Source organism: Lissotriton vulgaris, chromosome 11 (genome assembly GCF_964263255.1).
Source record: "Lissotriton vulgaris chromosome 11, aLisVul1.2, whole genome shotgun sequence".
Lineage (NCBI taxonomy): Eukaryota > Metazoa > Chordata > Amphibia > Caudata > Salamandridae > Lissotriton > Lissotriton vulgaris.
In genome coordinates this window covers 1,014,677,008-1,014,699,994 of record NC_141699.1, presented here as the reverse complement: position 1 = coordinate 1,014,699,994, position 22,987 = coordinate 1,014,677,008, and positions in this window count along the sequence as shown.

The window sequence follows — 22,987 nt, the reverse complement described above, 5'->3', positions numbered from 1 at the left end:
CATATTGCCAGGCAAATCTGTTCTCCCTAAATTACATTAACAAGACAGACTGCTACAAACCATTGAAAAAGACTTTATGGAAAACATTATGGCCCATATTTATCAAGGTTTTGCTTTGCCCTTGCACCACGCAAGCGGACGCAAGGGCGAAGCAAAACCTAAATGAGATTTACCAAGCCATGGAAGGCCACCTTGAATGGCCCTGGTTGGCTTGATAAATCTAGAGTAATGCCAGGCCGCGCAAATTGCTGCCTTGGATTACAGAGGTATGCCATGGGTGGAGCATGAGTGGTTTTTAAACTGTTTTTTACAGTTTTATATAGCGACAACTCAACCCGAAGGTAACAGAGCACTTTACATTAGCACCAGTTGAGTTACAGATGGACACGTTAATTTTGTTAGGCATGGGGAGATTAAGTGATTTGTCCAGAATCACATGATGTTAACCATTGCTGCTGAGACTCTAACCTTGTTCGCCAGATTTAAGTTTGACCACTCTAGCCGTTAGACAACATTCTTTGGGTCACCTGTAGCAGCCAATTTTACGTTTGCAAATGGGTCGATCTGCAGAATTGGCCCATTTCCGAATAAACAAAATGGCTTTTTACATGAATCAAAACCCATTTTGCCATTTGGTAACCTGTTACTGAATCACAAAATGGGTTTGCGATTCAGCATTTGGAAGGGGCGAGTTTAGGGATTCCATTCCAAAGAGTGAATCCTAATGGTATGTATGAACATTTTGTGAATTTGAATGTGTTTGCAAAACATTTGCATTTTACCACCTACTTCAAGGAGGTGGTAACCCATTCGAAAATTCTATTGGGTCACTAAGGGACCCTTTCCCTTCTCGGAATGGTTGTAAATACGTTTTTGAGAAAATGCACAAAGAAAACGTTTTATTTTTTGACATTTAAACACAACCCGTTTTTCTTTTAAGGAAAGTGAGCTGCATTTAAAAAAAAATTGCTTTATTTGAAAGCAATCACGGACATGGTGGTCTGCACCATATTTACGGTACGGTGCATCATGTCGTAAGGTCCCAAGCTGCGTAAAGCAATCTGATGCATCTGTGGGGCAAAAGCAGCAGAGAAAAGTGACGCATGTGCAACCAAAGTGACCCTAGGCTGCTTTGCTTACTTGCTGTAAACCAGCTATGCGCCACATTGGAGTGTGTCATGTGTCAAAAACATCTCAAAAAGTGATGAATCGGAAAAAAAAGTATTCCGAAACCTCATAACATGAAGCAAGCAGCAGCAGTCAGAGCAACAACTCAAACAACCCTAATACCAGCCAGGATGTACAGATAGAACCCCAGGGGAAAGGGAAGAGTAATTTTAGCGAGGAAGAGGCTGACATTTTGGTAACAGAGTGACAAATCATGAGTATCAACTCTTTGCCACCTCATAATTGTCATTTGGGAAGAAAGTATCCATTTGGCAGTATAAAGTGGAAATAAGTAATAGTTAGGGCAAACAAAAGGACAGTGCCAGAGTACAAGAATCCCTGGCATGACTATAAGTGCAGGACCAAGGAGAAACTGGTCAACAACCTTAAGGCAGCCATGGTAACCAGAGGAGGAGAATCTGATACGCAGGAGGAGGTGGAACCCTTGGTGGAGCAGGTGGCATCAGTCATATCAGCAGAGTTGGTGGCAGGAGTTGCCAGACCGGACAGTGTTGGGTTAGAGTACTAGAAAGATCTACATGTTAAGTGGCTACAAGGGACATTAGCATTAAAATTGTCATGATGTGCAGTACAGTAACCTATGTTCTTGTGCAGCACAGTGCTGTCTGCAATGAGGAAAAGGCACTTGTTAAATTATACATCACATAACTGTAAGTCATACTGCTCAGTCACATGTAGTACATCCTAGTCCACCTCTGTCAAGTATGTATAGTCCATGTGTGATTTGCACCACCAGTCCAGGTTCACCTTTGTGTACTGGCGTTGTATTGGAGTGTAGAACATAAGGCCACATGAATGTGGACTTGGAGTAGGGCAGCACAGCAAGTCACCTTGTTGAACGGCAATATGCTGAAGTGAATGGGCATGAGTATGCAACATAGTGCATTCCTGTCCTTTCCCCCTTCCCTGGAGCCGTTTTGGTTACCTTGTGCCAACCCAGTCACCCTTGCACCATAGTGTAAGAGTGAATTTATTGTTGCCAGGATTGTTTTTGTGAAGGAATGGGCACCTTGCTGCAAAAACATTCCTGAGATGAGTGGTCCTCTTCCTATAGCTGCTGCAGAATGCAGCACACATACAAAGAGGAATAAATAACAAGAAATAGAGATTTTTTTCTGGTTAAGCTTCACCTTGGTAGAAGCAAGATTTGAACACGTTCCCAGGCTTACATGCAAATTTGGGAATTTATAAAAAACTATAGGAGTTGTGTTGGAACACCCAGAGCAACGCCCATGGGAAATATCCAGTGTGGAGTGTAAGGTGACACAGTGATGTGTGATGTGTTGTCTTACCGAAGATTTATGAGGCCACTCAAAGTTACGCAATGTTGCTTTGCGTGCCTTCATTAATCCGATTCACGGCTTTGTATCACACATGTACCACTCATACAGTGCAAACTTTATGCAAGGCTCTCATAAATATGCTCCTGGGTGACCAGGACTACAAATCCCACAATACAATACAAAAAACATTTTCTGGAGCAGCACATCATGTTTGGACACTTGAACCCTGACCAACCTGACTGTGACATGGCAGGCCTCCTTGCACCATGAATTTAGTGTGTCGAACCTAGTCCCATACACCCAAATCTAGACTGTAAACCAATGGAATTGAATGGGGTTTACAGAGGATCAACTCCTCATCTGAGAGACGGTTCAGGATTGTAATATGTTAAGTATCATCAAGTAAAATCTTGCAATCAGCCACGTGTATAGTCACTAGTATAAAACTACTTTACACATAGCTGTCCTGATATGCATGGTGAGAGCACACAGGTGTGGGATTCCATGTCACGCACCACCTTATCTGCTGTCATGTACAGATTTATACTGAGGATAGGTGAGGATACAAAGCAGAGGACCATGATTGTCAGTTGGCCAACTAGATGGTGTATGTGCCTGATGGGCTCCTGGTAATGTCGTGCAAAGTAGGTGTAGCTGGTCACCTTGAACTGGCCATGTATCTGAATGGGAACCATTGCTGAGCAAGTAGGTGAGTTGTGACACCTGTACAGCAAGGTAACCAGAGTGTTTGTCATGGACTGCTGGGTCTGATAATTTCACACATGGTTCGTATCTGTAAAGGGATTCCATAGAAGAGGGCATTGGTGTACAATCCTATATGTAATATGGACCCGCGTAAAGATGTAGTAGGTGTTAGGACTAGAGTCATAAAAACAAATGTCTGTCAATACCACATGTGTCAAAGCAGGAGGATGTCAAACAGGTAATAGTGAAGTGACAGAATGAGATAGTTTCCACAACAAGGGCAGGTTTTAAGGATGGATGGAGGGTGAGGTTTATTGGCCTGGTTGCGTGGCCAACCTGGGTAGGTACATGTCACAGAATATCATCACTACTAGCATGTGGGCCACAGGTTGAGCGGTACCACTCAAATACAAGCAGTCATGTTGGTCAATTGCATAAAGTGACTTACATTGGTGGTGCTGTTGTCACAAGGGAATCACTGTATGATTGTGTGCCGTCAGTGTGTGAGAGTAAGATGATTTCTTGTGGTGAAATGAGGATTGCCAGAGAAGTCATGTACAGGAACAAGTGAGTGGGTCTGAGTAAAGCCAGGTGTGGCACTCTGCCGATAACGAACTCTGGCAAAGACGAAATGGGGTGAGCGTCACTGGTAGCAATGTTACATGTTTGACTGAGCCTATCCCCTCAGGGATGGTATACAGTGCCAAGTGAAGTGAACTGTGTGTGTAATGCTATCCCATGTGTATACACAAATTGAAAAACCATGGTAAGTATGTGCCCTTTCACATTACTGCAGTGTAGCAAGGTTACTATCTGTGTATATTTGTGTGCATGCATGTGAAATATGAGCCCTTGGCCACCTGAATGCACAATGTACATGCAAGACAGCACAACAATGCTGACTGGCATGGTGTACTGTGTGAAAGGCAGAATGCAGGATCCATTCAAATACATGACCAAACCCACATCACTTTACCAGGAGCTTTGGGATGAGTGGTAGCTAGATGAAATGCAGGCAACCTGGTGACTTGGTGCAATGCTCACAGTAGAGCTGTCAATAAGTGACTCTATTCAGCATAGCCATTTTGAAAAATAAAGTCGATCACCAAGTCAGATGTCCACCTTACTTCAACTTACCCTCACAAGCATAGCAGGCCAGCAAGCTGTGTAAATTGTTTGCAATATGTGGTATGACACGAAAAATCAATCTTGTCACACATTGGTCATCTGAAAAATGCACAGATATTGCCATCTGACAGGCTACTCCAGTGGAACTTGCCCTCAATTACTACGAGTAACACATATCATGCACATGAATGTAGAACAGAAAGTGAATGTTAATAAATTCTGCAGTACAGACAACATTGTCTTATGTCAATATCATGGATAACCATTAATAAATTACAATTTCATTGCAGAGGGAGTAAAAACACCTCCAGACCACTAGCCTGTCCTGGATGACCAACCTGTTGGCAATGACATCCTGCCCCCCCCTCCCATGGTTGATGTCACCTTCCAGCAACTCCTGGACTCCATTGGAACACCATCTCCGGCATGGGATTACAGCTTTGCTGGTTCTCCAGAGGAGATGCCTACCACAGGAAGTGCCCAATCTGCCTGCCCAAGCTCAGCTCCGGACTCTGAGGACTCCCAGGTTGACTGCCAATGATGAGCGGTAGAAGTTCAGCAGCAGCTGATAAATGAGATGTGGGCTTAAAGGAGACCATCAAAGGCACCCTAGAGGGAGTCTATTGGTGCATCAGTTCCAATACGGACACCTCTGAGGCAATTAAAGTCACCTAGCCTTTACTCCATAGAATGGAACAGTCTCAGCCTGACATTGCTGGTGTCATGAGACAGAGGCAACAACCGCCCTGCCAATGTGACACCAGTAACGTGCCACCCAACTGGGGGCAATTCATGCCATCCTCCAATCTATGGTCTCCTCCAAGCAGGACTCCAACATCGCAACCATGGGTGCCTTCCACAGCAACATTGTTGCCTTGTTGAGAAGTCATCAGGCCATTGTCAGCGCTATACTGCCTTCCTTGCTGGTGCAGCCAAATGCTGGAAGGGAAGCCACATCTTTTACCGCTGATGTGTGTGCTTCCAATACCTCCCACACAAACATCACCACCCACAGGGGCGGCACAACACACATCACACGAGGAAGATGTATACCTCACCAATTTCCAGTGGAAAAGTTCCCAGTAACATTTATCTGTACCTCTTGCCCAGTTTCTCATTGGACCAGTGTTTATCATCATCATGCCAACACCATTTTCACCTGATATTGTCCCCTTTTAGCATGCCCACCTGTTAATCTGATTAATGTGTGGACTGTTGGTGAAGCCTACCTTCCCTAATGCCAATATGGACCTCCTCCTCACTGGAATATTCCTCAACATGTCACATGACATGTATCCTCTATGGACCCTGTCTGGACATCCTTTGGACTTGAAGAATGTTGGCGTTTTTGTCCCAAGAACTGCTACTTTGAAATTGCCTATGTACACATCTGTAAATAAATGCACTACTGGAAAGCAGTGTGTTGCATGTATGTTGCAGATAGGCCTAACTAAACTATGGTGAATGTGTAAATACTAAAGACACTTCTTAGCATCTCAAGGTATTTGTGCTACAGTCCCTATCAAATCCTCTGGTTGGACAAGACCAAGCAATATGTACCTCCACTGCTATCGTGTTATGTGGAAATTCTCATTGAACATCATGATGTGACAACAAGCATAATTAACATGAGTGGCACACAGTGAAAACCCCACCTAATCACACAGTAGCATCCCTGCACAAATTGGGTCCTGTGAGGCATGTGAACCACTAACACATGTTCACACATCCAACAATATCTTGCTCAGTTAGCAGGGCAATGTCATCATGTACATATGTCAGCCTAAGGGGCCCATTAGGATGGCGGGCGGATTGCCTCCGCCAGGGTAGCGGTGGCCACCGCCACCCTGGTGGAGGCAATCCGCCCGCCATCCTTCCCTGCATTCCCCCCCCGCCATATTACGATGGCGGAGGGGACCGCAGCGGAGACAAACACCGCCCGCATGTTTTCCGCCCCGGTCGCATGCGGTGTTCACTTTGGGGGCCCCCTGTGGGCCCCCAGAGTGAAGTACAGGTGGGGGGTGCACATGGGGGGGTACCTATGGTACCCCCCTTCATTTGCATATACAAAGCGGCAGGCACCGCGCGATGCCTGCCGCTTTGTATATGCAAATGCTGACAAGCATTTCTAGCATTGTGGCGGGCGGTGCTGAGCGCTCCGCCCGCCACAATGCTAGAAATGCAGGATGTGCCCGCCACAGTGGCGGGCACATCCTAATGCCACCCCCGGGACCCCCGCCCTTATGGCGGGCGGTCCCATTCCCCGCTAGGATGACGGGCGGACAAAGTCCGCCCGTCATCCTAATAGGCCCCTAAATGTTTACACTGAAGATATCCTTTAAGTACTATCATAATACATGAACTGACAATATGCAGATACTAATGGCTATTTTCCTTCTGATTAACATCATACTAATACCACTCCAAGATGTAAAGCTCAGTGCTACACCCTAGATGCCATTAAGCATGAACTGCAACAACTAAGTATTTGAGGTCCTATATCAAATGTGAAATGGTGTAGTGAGGTACACTTGAATATGTAGGGACAATGTGTCCACCTGCCCCTATGAGCCCTCACACATGACATCAGTTGTACTATTTACACCCATAACAGTACAATTTAAAAAACATTCTCATATCCCAATAAAAAATTTAAATTGTCACAGTAAAACCAAGCCGTACATACATATACAACATGTTTCCTATTAAAACCCCTTCTCATCTTATAATCTTATACGAATGATTAAAACATGACCTTAGATAGGAAAGAGGTGACATGACCGGGTAACCAAAAGACACACACACACAAAAAAAACACCTCATAATAGGGAATACAATAAATTTGCATTTGATAATTACAAGTAGACACAGCCCCCATTTCATTCCCTTACTGCACCTTAAGTCTCCCAACAATAAAGTTAATTAGTCACTCTTCGCCTATACTGGTTCTAAGTCACATTGCCGACCTTAAAAAGCTTAGGGTGAAGAGTTGACTGGTTGGGGCATACAGAAAATTTTTTGCCAGAGGATTGCCTTATAGTAAACTTTAACAGACCCCATGTGTGTACTCGATTATTTTGGGATGCTTAAGAAAGGAGAAATACGGGCTGTGCCCTTAGGTTTCTTCTATCCACCACCCAAGCACCATAATTATCCTCAACTCTGGAATGGTCACCATACTACCTCGAGACACAACACTCGTCTCTCATCTTGGGCAACACAAACACCAGATTTCACTCCAAATCCCACGAAAGACATTACACCAGCAAGTAGACCTGACCTGGAGCTTTCAAATAGATATACAGTCCTATCACAGCTAGATGAAAACGACTGACTGACTTGCTCTGCGGGCTCGGCTAAACAGAGACACTGTAGTCCCACCAACACAAAGGAAAGAGGGAAAGCTGTGAAGCTTATGAGCTGGAACATTGCAGGTCTTCGCTCAAAAAGGGAAGATAGAATATGGCTTGAGAAAATCATGGACTGTGATGTTGTAGCTCTGCAGGAGATGTGGGACAGCAAATGTGATTTCTGGATAGATGGCTATGTATCTTATTTTCTAGCAGCCCAAGCTTCAATCGCAGGGAGAGATAGAGGAGGGCTCATGTTTTTAGTTTCTGTTAGACATATGGGGGATATTAAGGTACTAAACACCACCTCCCCTAACTTCATGGCTTTGGAAGTAACTATGCCTAATAAGCATAAAACTGTGTATGTCAATTTCTATAATGCCCCACATAGCACTTATATTAATGAGAATATTGATTCTCTTGCTAAATTTTTAATTGATTATAAAGAGGGTCAAACCACTTTTGTTCATTTTATCCTTTTGGGAGATTTTAATACACACTTATGTAATTTGCACTGTCATTTTGGAGCCTATGTAGATGCGGATTATCTGCCCCACTCTCATTTTGAACATTCGGCAAAAGGGGTTGCCCCGGAAGAATTACTATCAGACATAGATCTGTCGGAGCCAGAGTTTATTGATAACAATGATAGAGTGGCAACATATAGTGTGAGGGATAGTAATACTGTAATAGACTTCATTTTTGTATCTCCAGGCCTGTTACGTAATGTTATTTTTTACAATGCTGTACATGCAGCGTTTAGCGACCACAACCCGGTGATCATGGAATTGATTAACAATAACCCAGTCTTATTAATTGAAGAAGATAATGGTGATTACCCCTCAAAAGTAGGGATACACAATCAGGGAAGACGTATTAAGTGGAGCAATATCATTCCAGATGCCTTTTTTGATGCACTTTCTAACAAAGTGGGTAATGAAATAAATATTTGTCGAGACCCTTTAAAGTATGGAGGGAATGTTACTACTGCCTTTGATATAATCTGCAAACAAGTGGCTCTGGATTTATCGTGTAAGTCGAATTTTAAGACACCAAAAATATATAGGTGGTTTAACAAGTAATGTTCCAAAGCCCATAAAGATTTAATGGAGGCACTAAAAAGGGTACCTCGAGAAAACCAGGTAGTGGCTATGCTAAGGAAAAAATATAAAATAACTATAGAGAGACGTAAGAATGAAATAAAGACAAATGCTTGGGAGTCCCTTTTTGAGAGAGCAACCCTGAAGGATAGTGCTAAATTTTGGTCGATTGTTAATATGTTAATACACCTCTTTTTATTGGTAAAGATAATGACATTTTTGAACTTAATATTACCGAACAGCAATGGTTGGACCATTTTGAGAAAATTTATGGCAGTAATATCGCTGTAGAGCCCTATACACCCGAAATAACGGAGCACATAGAGCCCCCCCTCAGTTCTTCAGTTAAGGAAGTGCGGAAAGCTATAGATGACACAGCGGGACACAAGGCGCCGGGCCCAGACGGGGTACCGGCAGATATGTATAAAGCTAATCCCTATATCTGGTCCCTTGTCCTTACAAATGTCTTTAATGTAGCCTGCTTGGATAACACTAGTGTGCCTACATGCTGGTCCAGATCTATCATAATCCCTGTTTTTAAAAAGGGTCAAAGGGGGGACCCAAGGTGCTATAGGCCGATATCCCTAATTGATTCCTCCTTTAAAATACTAGGGAAAGTTATCTTGGCAAAAATATCTACATGGGCTAATAACAATAATATATTGTGTAATGAGCAATATGCGTTCAGATCGGGGAGAGGCACAGAAGACCAGCGTCTAAATTTGCAGCTTATAATTAATAAATATACAGTGGCGTCTAAGGGGTCAATCCACCTGGCTTTTATGGACTTGTCCACAGCCTTTGACCTAGTTAATAGGTCAAAGCTGTGGACAATGCTCTTGGATCTGGGTTTGGATCGGGCCCTTGTGGATTTCCTGGCTGAACTACACAGAGACCTGAAGGCGTCAATACGCATGACACAGGAGGGGAAGTGTACTGCTGGCTTTAAGTCGGGTAGAGGTGCACGTCAGGGGTGCATTTTGGCCCCAATGTTATTTTCTATCTATATTAATTCATTAGGAAACACCTTGGCTACAGCTACCATTGATGTCCCATATATGGGGGGGGGGGGTCCCATTGCCTGTTTTACTTTATGCTGATGATACAGTCCTGATTTCAAGGACCCCCATCGGCCTACAACATCTTCTTAACTCCTTTGGGGCTTTTATGCACAAAATAGATCTTGTGGTAAATATGGAGAAATCCCATGTTATGTCCCTGGGGAAAGGGAAAAATAATACGAAAACACTCACCTGTAATGGTGTTGTACTAACAAAAGTTAAAGTCTTCACCTACCTTGGAGTAGTGTTTGATGACACGGACTCCTGGGTACCCCAAATCTCTAACAAAGTGGCTGCCGTGAGAAGATCGTCGGCTGCAATTTTGGGGTTTGCAAAAAGATTGGGGGGAAAACCAGCAGAGGCCATACTGGCCATATACAGATCTAAAACTATAGCCATAGCAAGGTATGGAGCAGCGATATGGGGCTATAAAGACTCTGCCCAAATACAGAGAGAGGAAAACAAATTCCTGCGTTCACTTTTAGGGCTACCTCACTCCACATCATCCTTTGCAGTACATATGGAACTGGGGTTGGGTTACATTGAGGATTCCCTTAACATGGCACCACTTTTGTTTTGTATCAAAACATGGCTGAACCCAAACCTTACACTAAATCAAAAGATCATTAAGGACTGTATGGGACGTGATAGAGCAATGGATATTCAATGGCTGTCATTTATTAAAACAACAGCAAAGCAACTAGGTCGGCCTGAATTATATATTAACCCCGAAAACCTATGCAAGGAAGATATTGCATTTGTAAAGAAACATTTTGTGGGTAACAGAGTATTAAAGCGTGAAGCTCGAGAAATTGTTGAGCCAACAGTAAGGGTACATTATTCCCTGATTACGACAATGTCTATACAAGCTTATTTGACTATTGTCACAAGACCATACCATCGGTGGCTTTTAACAAAATTTCGTTTCAATCAGGCCCATTTTTTGCTGGGCAATTATGTGAAGTGGTGTAGACCAATGGAAAATGAACCATGCAAATGTGATAGTTTCTCTGACCAAGATCTTATACATTTTATGTTTTTTTGCCCTTTATTAGTGGAAGGACGGAAAAAGTATATTGTACCACTGCTAAGGGATAAGGGTTTTACACAGGTAAAACCTGCATTGCTATATCTACAGCTTATGGAGTCCCCAGTAGTGATGTTTGGGGTTGCGAACTTTCTGATAGCTTCTAACCGTGCTAGACGGAACAGAGTAACGGGCATTACATCATTGGAACCGCATAATGTTTAATTGCCACAGCTTTCAACTATTACCGTGTATATAATGAATTAATAACACAGTAATTATTAATATGAGATAATGTAGACTTCTGGAAAATTTCTCCATAGAATCATCTATATAGCCCGTTGTTTTTTATACTCATGTACTGTATTGTTTCTATCAAAGCGTTTTTTAATTATTTTATATAAATTTGAACATTTCTATGTATAGGTATAGCATACTTTTATGATTTTAAAATAATCGAATAAAGTGACTTTGACTCTGACTCTTATGGTACAGTGAAGAGTTAAAACCTCAGTAGACAGCTTCAAGAACCGTAGAGCCACAGTCGCCTGTTTAAACCCTGCTTTTCTTAAAATACCTTTTAAAAATAGCTTCCTGGGGTGCACATAGTAGCGACACTGTAAAACGAAGTGGAGGGTGTCCTGCGGAGAACGTTGGTCGCAGCCGCACGGGCCCTTCACCTCTATGCTTTTAGCGTAACCTGCCGGCACAGCTAGGCTATGATGTAGTAGGTTTAGCCTGAAGTAAGTCATAAAAAATCTGTCTTGGGGGCTGTGGATAAGAGACAGATAGGTTTCAATACCCAAGCAGGATTTGGTCAAAATGTGCACTCTAACAGAGCATTTATTCACCTAGCTGTCCTCCCTACAGGACGCCACATATTTTTGAAACTCCACCTTCAAGTAAGCCTTATCCTGATGTACCAATTTTGTGGGGTGGTTGAAAAAATCTGCGCAACCCAAGGCTGACATGGTTTCCCTGACATACTTCAGCCATGGGATGTTTCTCCCCTGGTCGCTTGCAATACAGTCCATGATAATCCCCTTAGTTAATGCAGCTTCTTGATTTGTCCAGATCTTAATCCAGCAGGTGACCGGCTTTAGTGCTATCCTACCTCTGATGTAACTGACACCCAATTCCTCATGGGTGATATATGGGAGGTATTTATTCTCTTCAGTGTGGAGGACTTGGGCATTAGTAAAGCTCCAAACTTCACTACCATAAAATATTTTGGCACATCAGATTGAATGGTAAAGTCTCAAAGTTTGTTCTGGGACCACCGACCCAACCTACGTGCAAAATTCATAATGGCGCCAGAACAGGTAGTTAAGGTACGACATTTCTCCTCTAACAGGGCCTTAAAACTAAGCCGGGTGTCAAATAAAATCCCCAGATCAGAGAAAGTCTGGACTTTTTCTAGACAATGCGCGCCAATCATATATTTGTATTTCTTTTTCTGCACTTTTCCCACCTCCATGACATAAGATTTGGAGAGGTTAGCGGAGAGGTCTAGACTCTCCATGAAATGGACAAAGCCATCTATCAGATATTGTAGGCCACGGGGGGTCTGTGCTAGGAGTACTGCGTAGTCTGCATACAGCAAGACTGGTACCCCTCTTGTTCCTATCCTAGGCGAGTCCACCCCCAGGGCTTTTAACGCCTCCTCCAGGCCGTTTATATACAGGGTGAATAAGAAACATGCTAAAATGCAACCCTGTCTTACTCCCCTGGAGCATGGGCATTTGTCAATCAGGCACCCCTCCTCGTTGTATCTGACCTGTGAAAAGGTATTCTGATGTAGCGCCCTCAAGATGTCAATCAAGGCTGGATCTACACCAAGGTCCTCCAAGAGCCCCCACAGTTTTCTGCGGTTTACCCGGTCGAAGGTGGCTGTCAAGTCCATGAAAGCCAAGTACACTGTCTCCCGGCTAGCAACCGTATACTTGGCTGTCAACAGATACTGGTTGAGGCATTGATCAGCCGTTGAGCGTCCTAACCTAAACCCATACTGTGTGTCAATGATTATGCAGTTTTCCTCCGCCCAGTCCAAAAATCTATTGAGGATAGCCGTGCCTAAAACCTTTACTGTCACGTCAATGAGGGAGAAAGGACGATAACATAGAGGGCTATCCCTGTTTCCCTTTTTAAAAATAGGTACAATTGTGGCTGTGGACCAGGAAACAGGCATACCGAGGCTACTGCTTAGTAAATAACCCTTGTCAGTATAGGTGCCCGCAAATCTACCTGACTCAGGAAAAGATCAGGAGGGACCCCATCAGGCCCGGGGACCTTATTTCTTGTCAAACCATCAATACCCGCCTTTATCTCACCCACCAAGAATGTTATGTGTTCCACCATTTTACCCCCTTCTACATGTGGTATAAATTCCTCTGCGATGTCAAGATTGTATAGGCCAATAAAGTGCCCATACCAAGAATCTGGCAGGATGTGGTTTGCTATCTTGGGTTTATTGGCGTCTTGAAAGCACGGTTCATTAATGACCTTCCAAGAAGCGGTCATGTTTTTAGACTCAACCGCTTCCCTTAAAATCTCCCACGCCTGATGCTGTAAGGAGGTTTTGCGTCGCTTTACTGCATCTGTATACAATCCCCGACATACAGTCACCCTTATCTTGTCCCTTATGAACTGTTTGTAATTTGAATTTTTAATACTTTCGCGGCGAGGGAGCAGTCATGATCAAACCACCTATGATCCTCTCTTATTTTATTGGTAGGTTTGGTCCTAATAAAACTGTTGATGTGCTTAGTGACACCTTTAAAATCTTTTACCAATTCAACTCCCTCCACCGTGGGGCTCAAGTACTTCCATACATACTGCTGATTATCCGCCAGTAAGGCTTTGTAAAGATATCTTCATCCACCTGAGTTCATCTAAGCCTCCTTCCTTGGTCCGATGCTGATAATGTGCCGCTCTCTCCCCTTCTTGCCAGTTGCTTAATTGAGTATGGGTCCCCAAGTGACATAACTAAAGGGTTATGATCGCTGAAAATACTTAGCTGAATCTCAAAGCCCAAGATCCCCTCTTTAATGTGTTAGAGACAAAAATAAAATCAATAAAAGAGTTACAGCCTCTACCTTTAAAGGTTGGGTGGACCATACCGATCTCCCCTACTTCAATCAGGTCTAGGGTATCTGTCAAGTCATATGTTCCTAAGACCTTATTTAATTTATTTCCCTCTCTAGTGTGCTCTACGTGCGGGCCCCCTTCCAAAAGGCAGGAAAACCAATCCCCCCTTCTAAGTTTTACATTTGGGCACAGGTGACAGTTGAAATTGCCGAGCAACACCAATTGGCGTGCCCATTCACCCTTTTCGTGTAACCCTGCTAGCCTAATCTCCAGATGTTTGGTTGACCCGTTAAAACAGCATTGATTTCACAATACAAACATCAACTTCATCTATATATGAATGAATGAATCTCAAACTTATAAAGAGCGCTATGACTCACAATGGAGCATTGCAGCACTAAAGAATCAAATCTGCTGCTCAGCTGAAAAAAGGAGTGATTGAAAGATGGCTAAATAAGGGAGTAGCAGAGTGTATCAGGGGCTGGAAACTGCCAAATCTTCAAAAGCTTTTTACATAGGGATTCTGATTTAGTGAAACATGATGTGCCCTAGATCCTAAAACCAAGATGAATATGTTACTTTGGGTTTTTAGTCGGAATGGAGGAGATTTCAGAAGATTCGCATGGGAGGATTTCAGAGTTCTTGTGGTTGTATAGTGTGTGACTCTGACAGTCAGGTATTTTGGTGCAGAGGCTCTGAATGCTCTAAAGACCAGTATGAGGATCTTAAAAAGGATCCCTTGTTGTACCAGTAACCAATGTTGGGTTTTTCGAGCAGCAGAGGCATAACCATAGAAATAGAAAAAAGATAGAAAAACATGTACCTATAAAAGAAAGCAAAAAATCTAAAACCTAACTAACGAACACCTAATCTATTAACTAATTAACTATGACCTAACCTACAAAATAACTATAATATGATAACAACCATTAATACAATACATTAAAATGTCAAATATGTTAGGAGAGCTGCTCCAGGCCCTCCTCAATGTTCCTCATTCTGGCATGTGAGCTGGCCTGCTCTACACAAATCACCTCAAGTTTTGCACTGACCTTCCTGAGTTCCCTTATTGTGTTGTAGTGAAACACAGATTCCCTTGACATTGCCTCCTGGCCTGAGTGGGCAGATTGTGTGTGGCTGCAGGGGTAACTGGTGTTAATTGTCTTTGGGGTGGCTGTAGCTGCCTTCGGCCTGCTCTGTCCTGGCTTGGCCCTGCTGTGTCCCGACTTGGGCTTTCTCTCTCCTGCCTTGGCCTGCTCTGTTCTGGTCAGTGGTCAATGTTGGCATTGCAGATGTGGTGAATGATGTTCCAGGACCCTACCACTGTATCACGCTCATCCAGTTTCTGCATCTTTCTGTATGTCTTTGAGATGTTCCTCATGTGGCGATAATGATTCTGGTGCATCGTAAGTATGTGTCTTATCAGCTGCCATGTTATCTAGGGTGAAGTTGGAAATAAATTGTTTGTACAGACAGTACATGTACATGACATCTGTGAGAAAAAGTCTGACATTGTAACACATTCATATGTTCCTGATCAGACCAATACAAGCAATAGAGATAGATATATGGACAATAGTTGTCACTACATAGACATCTCATACTTGCCCAACACCTTTAACCTGAAGATCGAGTTACACCAGTTCTTTAGAAAGGTACGCCTGAAACACTATTTCAACAAGGTCCCTTAAAAACCCATTTTTTCAAGCACCAGCCTATGACCACCATCATCGTTTACCCCACCATCCCAACTTATGTCACACAGGGTCTTGGCCTATGAACAGGTGGTCATGAGTAGGGCTGGGCGTACTTTGCGAAGTAGCGCTGCGCGTAGCTACACAAAGTGCACTTCGCACTATGCAAGCTAAGCATAGCACTATGCAAACTGCGTAGTACCCTGTTCACACTGTGCAAGATGCCGTTTTCAATGATTGCACATTGTGGACAAGCACTCGGCACTGTGCAATCATTGAAAACGGCATCTTGCACAGTGCAAGCTGTAGTTTTCTGCCGCTCGAGTAGATTTTTCCTCAAGCGTCAGCTTTCTCAAAGCGGACTGGTAGTTTCTCATTGCGAGCAGTCGAGAGCATACACGACCACTCACAATGAAAGACCTGACCTCCCCGTGTTGAGAATCTCGCCAGGACATTTATTTTCCATGTTCGCGATCGGCAACTTGATGTTGCTGATCGCGAACGAGGAAAACGTCTCGCTGGGATGTCATTTTGCTTGCTCGCGGTCGCCAACTTGACGTTGAGGACCGCGAGCAAGCAAAAAATTACCACTGCACTACGCTAAGCGTGTTTGCACTGTGCTAAGTGCAGTTCACGTAGTGCGAAGTAGCGCAAACTTTGCAAACTACACGAGCGAGTGTAGTGCTTTGCCTCTGGTTAGTAATGAGTGACATTACGAAGGCCTTATCACAAAGACAATACACCAAATACAACACATCAAGGCAGGAATTTTTAGCCCTGGAATCCCTGAAGAGTAATCTGGATATAGTGATAACACCTGCCGATTAGGGAGGGGCTATTGTTCTTCCGAGCTTGGATGACTACAAGACAGAGATCTTTACACAACTAGGGGTAGAAGGTAACTACATCAAACTTATATCTGACACCACTAAAGAGATTACAGACAACATAAGACAGATTACAGACAAAGGACTTGAGATGGGCTTCCTTTCTAAACAAGAGTATGAGTATCTGAATAACAAACAACCAAGGATGCCCAATATATATAAACTCCCCAAAGTGCACAAACGTATGACCAATCCACCCCAGAGACCTATCATCTCTGGGTGTGGTTCAGTTTTTGGAACTGCTTTGTAAATGCATAGTTGTCTTCCTAAAACCTATTGAGAGAACACCACGGCACACCTGAGGGACACCATGCAGAGGATCAAATTGGTGGATTATAGCCCTTTTAACTTAAATGACCAAATCCTGGTCACAATGGACATAACGTCCTTATACACTAACATCCCCCAGAGGGCAGAATAAGATACCATCAGTGCAGCCCTGGAGGACCGTCCCAGACCATTCCAGGTCCCAACAGATTTTATAATGAACCTCTTAGAAATAGCAATGACAAAAAAAATCTATTTTCAGGGAGATTTTTATGTCCAGACTAAAGGAGTGGCGATGGGTGCAAGTTTTGCACCTGATCCAGTCATTATCTATATGGATAATTATGAGCATACCTATGTTCTGAATGACCGGAATCCCAAAAGAGGCTGTATTGAGTTATGGAGGTGCTATATAGATGATGTCATGATGATATGGCATGGCAATGAGCAACAACTCTCTGATTTTCACCTTTGGCTCAATGCACAATTACATGACAACCAGTTTTCACTTTAGCTCAAAACCAAAGTGTTGAACTTTCTTGACATTTCGGTCAGGGAAGACGAGGGAAAACTACACACTACCCTCTATAGAAAAAACAGCGAAATGAACACCCTTCTGCGGTACTCAAGTTATCATCCCCGTAACCTCAGAAATAATCTACCTTTAGGTCAGTTCCTGAGGTTACAGGGGAATTGCACTAAGAAACACGATTTCTTCGATTATTCGGCCAATTTAATGACACGCCTCATCGAGAGGGGCTATCCTAGGAGTCTACTAAAGAAGGCCCGGAAACTGGCATGGTTCTATCACAGAGAGTTTCAAACCGGACAAAAACATACATCCTGCTCGAATCCAGAGATACAATCAGCAACAAGAACCATGAATCGGGCATGGTGGGCCTTAAAAACTGACCCAATGGATCCCATTGAATTAACAAAATTGAGAGAGGCCTGAAGCCATCATAAGAAAGCGAAACGTGATCTACAAATACGCAAATGGAACTCTTTCTGGTCCAAATTGCAGCATGACATTAAAACACACAATTCTGCCAGGTTTTGGCATACAATCAATAGTGTATCTGGGCGCGCATCTAAAGTTGCCTCCTCGAGCATACTTGAGACAGAGTGGGTCGACTTTCTCTATTCTCACTTTAACGATCAGGAAGCGATTACCCACCTAAGTCCCCCCTCCTCGGCCAAAGCAACACAAAAAGATAGCATCCGGGCATCACTTCTAAATACTGTAAACTCCCCAACGAAGGAATGTCCCTATGCAGATCGCAAAATGGCACTAACAAAAGAGCAAGTACCGACTAAAAGCGAGGTCAATTCCATTACAGTCCAGACGGCCGAAATAGAAAAAATGATAAAAAAGGGACGGAAGGATGGTGCTCCTGGCCCAGGCGGAATTCCTCAAGCTCTATTCAAGGAAGACACAACCTTTTGGGCTGCGAATTTAAGCACCCTTTTTAATTCAAGCCTGCAAAATAACACCATACCGCCCTCCTGGCGTGGATCAATCCTCGCACCGATCTTCAAAGGAGGGGATAAAAAAACCCCAGGGAACTATCATCTCATTGCACTCATTGACAATGAAGCAAAGTACTTTGCGGAGTGTTGCTTAACGCACTTAGGGCATGGGCGGATGACAACTCGATAATTCCTCCGAACCAAACAGGCTTCAGAAAAAACACTGGGACCTCCGTCAATCTTATGACCCTCTCTTGCCTGATTGACCAAACGAAGTTCTGTTCTTGCCCACTTTATATGGGATTCATTGACTTTCAAGCGGCCTTCGACAACGTCAACAGAAGTAAACTTTGGCAGAAGTTGTCTAGACTTAACATTCCATCAGACCTCCTAAGAGCCATACAACTTCTACACCAGGACACATGGGTCAAGATTAAGATCGGGGACGGCTCAAGACTATCCTGCCCTATTTTGACGAAGAGAGGTCTCAAACAGGGCTGCGTCTTGGCCCCGACACTTTTTAATCTATTTCTAGCCAACCTGCCTGAAGTCCTTAATAAGGTCAATTCCCATGCTCCCAAACTATCTGGTCTTTTGTTGACAAATCTACTTTACGCTGACGAAGTGGTCCTGCTAACTAAAACAAAGATCGGAATGCAAAGGCTCCTGGATGCTATCTTTTAATATTCAAACAATAACGAACTTCGAATTAACAACAGGAAGACGAAAATCCTAGCAATTCATCCAAGGAAAGCTAAGAAACAGTGCTGGACCTTGAATAATGAAACCATAGTCGAATCAAACAGCCAGAGGTACCTCGGAGTCACTTTTAACAATATTGAAAAATATATATCCCACCTTGAAGAACAAAAAAGGAAGGGTGCGGCACTTGCGTTTGCAATTGGATTAATTCAAAAGAAGATGCAAGGCCCAACTCTTGCACCTACACTACAGGCCACTCAGGCAAAAATCATTCCCACCCTAACCTACGGAAGTGAAGCTCTACAAGGATTGGACAGTTGCCAACTGGACACAATAATTTCTAAGATCTATAGATCAGTGTTTAAATTACCAACCCACACATCACCGGCACAAATTAGGTTGGAACTAGGCATCTGCAAGCAATCATTGGCTAGAGCGATGTACTTTCTAGTGTGCTGTCACAAATTGAGGCTATCAAAGGAGGGAAGTCTAGGGCACCACCTGTGGGCCAGTATTGGCAATAACTCATGGCGAGCAGGACATGATTACTGGTCAAAAGGTCTAACAACCCTATGCCTAAATGACCTCTGGAACTTGCACGCGAGTCAAATGGAATTCAAAAGGCTAGCAAAAATTAGCACCAAACATCTATCAATTTTGGAAGATAAAGCTACACTTGCAAAAAGAAGTCATGGGTGGATGACCCTTCAATCCTATGCCCTGCTAATCCCACAGCCGTACCTTACCATATCTTTTAGTGTACGAACCAAACTACGTTTCTTAAAGTTGAGACTGGGATTTATCAACTTGCTGACTCATTGGCCAAAATGGAAAAGAGAGCTCGGACGCCACCTATGCCGACTGTGTGGGAATCATAAGAAGACATTACACATATTGTCTGCTTGTGCCCAAAACTGCTGACCGAGAGACGGGGCCTGCTCAAGCCTCTTTGGAACATAAAAATGATCAGAAGCTGCAGAGCAGCAGTCCTGGCCTGCTTTGATCCTAGGAACACTAAATTAAACTGTGCCCTAGTTAAATTCATGGAGCGTGCTGCTAAAAAACTCAGTGAGGCGCAGACAGCATGCGATTCCCCATTGGCATAATGTTTGATAAGCTTCACCTGTTATTGCTACCCCTACTGGTTTTATGATATTATTGCTACCCTTACTGGTTTTCATGAATTATGACATTTTAAATGAAATCTTGATATCCTTTTTTAAAGTTTTGTATTTGCAATGGTTTTTTAAATCACGCAATAAATAAATAAATAAATAATTAAATAAACAGAGAGTTTCTTCATGAACCTAAGCTAAAGACAACTTCAAACAGGAACATTTAGTGTGTACAACTACATTCTGCACTAAGAGCAACAAAGTAAAAAAATATTTGCCAGCCGCCATTGGTCACGGAACCTCCTATGCATGCTTTTAGGAAAGTTAACCCTCCATTTCGTCATAGTAAATACCTTGTGAATGAAAAAAAAAATGTTTTGAGCTCTACCGGGCAATTGAGTCTGTCTTCTATTACCGCCCTCCCTCCGGTCCCCCGGGCGGGAGGTAGGCAGTCAAGTTTAGCGTCTGTCTTGAACTGCGCATGTGACTGCAATGTGCACGTGCCACTCAGCGGCTTGCATTACCTATAAACAGCCGCTGCAATACATGTGTATGCCTTGGCCAGTCGAGTGCGGAATGGATCCCCCGGGCTGCTCGTAATTTTTACAATCGAGGTAATCCTCACTTTTGAAGGGCCTCCACCCCTTTGGGAATTGTCCGCTCAGCAAGTGTTCTTTGTGTTTTTAGATAGTTTTTGGGCGATTGACTCACCATCGATGAAATTTTATCTCTTCTGTTAATTGGCAGCCACAACTACATAAGAATACCTTGCACTATGCCGCAACTATTTTGCGGGTAATAGATTTGTGGTCAACTATGTTTGATTACGTTCGCATTTAATCAGGAATAGTAGTTCATTATGGGCACCTTCCTCTTACAGACTACCCAGCACTCGGGGGCCTTGACCTGGCCACCCCACTGACACCTACACATAGGTCAGTAAGGCAGGCGATCTCTTCGGCCTTTTACACATCAATACTTTATTGCGACATTAAAACTATTTGATTATATCCTCAGGTTGTCTCCTTTCCCCCTGTCCTGTGGAAGACCCGTGAGCTGAGGATGTAACCTACCCTCCATGCAACAGAGTCGAAATGTCAACATTATTTCCAAAGTTGGCCTGTACCCGGTACCACCCCTACCCTGCCCAACCCACAGATAATATCTCTCTGTGCATTTTCTTTGAAAAATCATGAACGACAAAAAGAATGGCCCGTGAGGGGCAGACCCGGATTAACTGGTTTCTCTGTTAATTATAATCAGTTTTTCACTGTGCATAATAATTGCAATTAGCCATTGTTTTAAATGTACCTTGGCTTTGATTTGCTTCCCTGTCTTACACATGAGCACGCTTCTTTTCACTCCCCCTTGGAGCAACCTTTCATCCTGCTATTGAATATGGTGATTTGTTTACCGAGAAGTGTTTGTGAATTGGAAATAAAAACAGTCACTTTTGCTTAAATAATGGGTGCCATTGTTATTTGAGGGTGCGCATATTTGAGAATTTTGTATGTACTTGTGACTTTATGCCAATCGTATGCATAGCTAATGTTTTTTGAAGTATAAACGCCACTACAACTTGATTGTATGACAAACAAGTCTAGGACCGACTGTTTTCGAAATCGATTCCAGGGATGCAGCATGGAAGAAGCAAGGTGTAGGGATGAGGCTGCGCTCACCACTGACTCCCCCGCCTAAACAGTGGCTGGATGGCAGACCATGTGCAAGCTCACTGACCGAGCATTAGGTACTTGTGTCCGCTATCTTGGCTGGTCTATCCATGCCCCTCACCTGGTGTGGGATGCATGACATGCCTCATGAACCATTGGAGTTGAACTGAGACACAGCCACAACATCCATGGAACAGCTCTTTTGCACACAGTGATGGTACACTGCAGTTTGCCCAGTATTGCATTGCTATGTACCTTTACACCATTCAAAGGCACACAAAGTGGCTTTGTGTGTCTTAACATATGTGACTAGTGCGGGTTTGAATGTGTACCATGATGCATGGTTCATGTAGGAGGCACACCCCTCATACATATGCCCCTATCTCATCAACATACACAGAGATGGCTACTTTGTCATACATTTCTTGTAAGTCTGTTATGTACTTCAGATTAGCTTACCAACAAGTAGGCAATTCCCATATCACCCATTCTAGAAGCGCTTATTGATGATTCTGTGTCTGAAGATGTAGGCATCATGCACATTCCCTAGGTACTTTACCAGCCTATTGGTGAACATCCCCTGATTTTCCACGCTAGCCTGTACATTGATAAAGTAGACATGCTTTCGGTTCCTGAACAGGTGTGATGTTGCAGCATAGAAAACCAGTTGTTTATATGTGTAATCTGTGGCACTTAGCACATCTAAGAATCCAGCAATGGCATAGATACCTTGCTTGGTCTCCAGCTGCTGTTGTTGTGTCTTGGGAAAGAGGAGGTACTGTGGGGTTTAATGCAGATGATGGCATATAGAAAATTGAAAGAACAAGGTGAACCCAGCGGGTAGCTATGGACCATGGGTGTCAGTTAAGTTTTGGGAAACAAAGGTCCTAAGCATAAATAAAATAATAGGCAATGGTTATATAGACCACAATAGGCTGCTATATATTTATGTTCCTTGCCCAGCCGGACAGGGAATTGATTACTCAGATGAAAAAGATTCTTATTCTAAATACATTTCTACAACAACAATTCATTGCAGTAAAGCACAGTCCTGTGCCGTACCGGGAGAAATGAAAAAGAGGATAGGAGAGAGTGAAAGGGGTGTTTCAGGCAAAGGAAAAGAGCAAGCAGGGTACTGTTTTGAGTCAGAAGTTAACAGTATCTCCTGGAGTAGTACATACAGATACAGATATATATTAATTCAGAGTATGCCCACTCATAGGAGTCGACGTTTAGATCCCGTGCTCAAATTA